Source organism: Etheostoma spectabile, chromosome 12 (assembly GCF_008692095.1).
Source record: "Etheostoma spectabile isolate EspeVRDwgs_2016 chromosome 12, UIUC_Espe_1.0, whole genome shotgun sequence".
NCBI lineage: Eukaryota > Metazoa > Chordata > Actinopteri > Perciformes > Percidae > Etheostoma > Etheostoma spectabile.
In genome coordinates this window covers 32,742,798-32,746,440 of record NC_045744.1, presented here as the reverse complement: position 1 = coordinate 32,746,440, position 3,643 = coordinate 32,742,798, and positions in this window count along the sequence as shown.

Here is a 3,643-nt window from a genome sequence, read left to right as displayed (position 1 = left end):
CTGAATAAGGTAAAAAAAAAAAAACATAATCAGTGTGGAGGACCTTGTTTCCCAAGAATGTGCTTGCCTTCAGGCTGCAGTATGTATTATTCAAACTAAGTTTTCCCACTAAACTATATCTAAGTTACTCAAACTGAAACATTACCAACCAATACTTAAAACAAAATAATTGGGATCATCAAATTTGTAGCACAAAGATCACCAGATTGACTATTTAAAAACAGTTACAGAAGCTTGTATGCAACCCCTGACTGTTTCTGAACTCACAGTTTCTTAGTGATGGTCGAGTGAAGCTTTGCGAACCACTGCCGTTATTTTCTGAGCTCATGAGATGGCGCTCTCTGTTCAAAGACAAAGGTTAAATGAATGGCAATTCAGTGTGTTTTCAACCCTTTGTTGAACAGAGCATCTAGTGAACTCAAAAAATTAAGACGGCGGTTGGCGAAGCTTCATTTGACCATCACTACTGTTACTCACTGGATTATATTGCTTATGTTTAGGAGTAAGCTCTTCTTGTTGCAATTTTTCATGCTTGAAACTGAATGCACATAGTGCACCTTTCCGCTCTTCAGGGTGGCCGTACATCAGTCCGTAGGGAGTGGGTTGGGAACCGGAGGGTTGCTGGTTCAAGTCCTTGTGTGGACCAAAGTACAGAGGGTGGATAAGTAGCTGGAGAGATGCCTCTTCACCTCCTAGACACTACCAAGGTGCTTACGAGCAAGGCACCGAACCCCCCTCAACCGCTCAGTGAGTGGGCCACTCACTCTAACATCTTTCCATTAGTGTGTACAGGACCTGAGTGTGTGTGTGTGTGTATTTCAGACTTGTGTGTAATAACAACAGAGTGTAAATTGTAATTTCCCCATAGGGGCTTAATAAAGAGTATAAACTATACATTTACTGTTTCTCAAACGTGTTTTACAGATAATTTGTTTGTTGTTTTATTATTTCCCCGCCTTTTTATTAATCTTTCCAATACAAAGTTTAAATCTAAATAAGTGAAAAAAATAAAATACTTTTAAATAACATTAAATCAGACTTTCAACAAGGTGAGTGAAAAGTGAGGAAATAATATTGTAATAGAGTAGTAATGGAGTAGTAAAGATTCCCAGGATCAGCTTAGTCTTTTTTTTTACATTCTCCCTATGTCTCTTTTTTCCTTTTTCACTTCCAACTAAGCGGACTAAGGGCGTTATCTCTTCCAGTTAAACCAATCAGATCTTGCCACGACCTCTGGGAGCCAATCATCTTGTCAAACTTTAAAACTGTTCTCTTCTCCCATTTAAAGCTTTTGATTGTTAGTCTCCACATCCTGGTACATTGATTGTTGGTCTCGACATTCTGATGTATAGTGGCACATATCAGCGCAAAACAGGTGTTGTCCCATTGCGTTCAAAGAAGCCACAACATCTCTACCCCACCCCACCCCCATCTGAGCTCCAGCCGAGTCTGGCTTGTTCCCATTCAGCTTGGCCCATCACAGAGATGGCTCACTGGTTCAGTGAAGCCACTCCACATAGTTTCCATGGTTCCTGCCCTCACTAGCCCCCTTCTTTTTCTTGTTGTTGTCTTTTCTCCACCCTGTCTTATGTGAGATGAGATTCACACCATGAGCAAAGGGACAACTCAGCACTTTATTGTGTTAACAAGCTACCCTGAGCTTTGAAAGAGGTTCCTAGATCAGTTTAACCAAAGATTGTGCTGTCTGTCCAGTCTAACACATCAAATACTGAAGGCATGTTTTTGAGGTCTTTACAATTCAATTCAATTTTATTATAGTATCAAATCATAACAACAGTTATCTCAAGACATTTTACAGATCTAGATCACACTCTATAATTTATAAAGTCCCAACAATTCTAGTAATTCCCCCAAGAGCAAGCATGCTGGGACAGTGCGACCATTCGGAGTGGCGGGGAAAAACTTCCTTTTAGGAAGAAACCTGGGCCAGACCCAGGCTCTTGGTAGGCGGTGTCTGACCGGTTTACAATGAGATAAAACACACACAGATATTGTAAATGAGATATACTTCGGTTTATCTTTGTCAAGAGAGTGAAAAAAATGTTTTTAATAAAATGTATTCCTGTGACCATGACATGATTGTGTAAGAGAAAATTCCTGGCTAACAAATAGAGCAGCTAAAGACACATATAAAACAATATTGCCCTCATGAAACCAGATAAAACTCAAGCCATTAGTGTGCTTCAAATAAAGAGCATTGTGAAGAGCAACTCAAAAGAGCAATGTGTACTAATACTAAAAAAAGTGTTTTTTATATGACTATTAAAAAAAGTCATGTAAAAACATAAAGCAGGGTGTGATTGCCAAGACTTGTCACTTGATTTATGAACATTTGATGAACATTTTCCTCAAGAGTTTATGATCTTAATTGCTAGTTTTAAGTCTTTTTCAACACAGGATGATGATCATTTAGTAAATTATTGTCCCATTTATTTTAAAATATACAATAAAGCAGGAAATGCTTCATGGCGTGGCTACACCCCAACCTGTCAATCATGATAGAGGCTTAGCAATGCATATCCATGGCCTTTTGTACGTAAAAAACGTTTTTTGGGTGTTGTCCATGTTTTTATCATAATTTGTTTGTTTTCACTTCATCAAAGTTACTTTAAACTTTTTGTCTAAAATGTCTTCATTTTGTCAATCTTTTATTGTTAAGCATTGGGTAGCACCTTGCCAACCAAAGCTAGCTAGCTAGCACTAATGTTACCTTGTAACGTAAGGGAAGGTCTGCCAATCGGCCAGTATTTTCCAAATATGATCACAAAATTACAAGATGGCGGCAACCAAACGCCAGTCTCAAGGCTTCAAAACCAGGACCCACAAAGTAGTCGGCTTGGCCAGCGGAGGTCTCTAGTTGAACTTTTTTGGCTTCACTGAGCAACTCACATAGGAATAAACGGGCTTCCAACTCCAATGCTGTATCCAAAACTTATTATGCATCTATGTTCAAAACGGTAGTCCGCAAACCAATGGGTTACTGACAATACGTCCATAAGTTTTCTGTGTGGTAAGACCATAGAAATAAAATGGATAAAAAGGATGTTCAAATTCAAATCAATGTAAAACAATGGTCAGAGCGGCAGCCGTTTATATATGTATCATTGCTATTGCAATGGACTGACATCCGTGTAATCACCCGTATAAACCAAGTTGCGGCAAAAGTGAAGTTTGCATTATTGCCAATCCAGGAGTAAATTTGTAAGATTACCAGGGACAGAGAGTCAAATTTAACAACCTAATACTTCATTCACACACTCTTGTCACAGCATAGGAAAGTGCATTACTATTGCCAGATGAGTCAACTTTGTTTGGCTCGTTTTCTGGACCGGTGTGGCGTGGGGGGCATGGCAGAGTTAACAAGCTAGCCAGTTGTGGCTGGCTGGCTTGCTGGTTCCGACGTAGTTTAATCACCATGACGACTATCAACAATCGGCATTTTGTTCTACAATAGTCAAATGACCACGGAAATCAGCTCAATATTCTTTCTATCCAATTTAATTTCTATGGGTGGGACACCAGCACAATAGTTTTTGGAGCAATATATTCTCATTTAGGGGTTTGGGCTCTACCAAACAATTGAACAAACCAATATAAAAGGGTTTAAGCCAACCACAGCCCT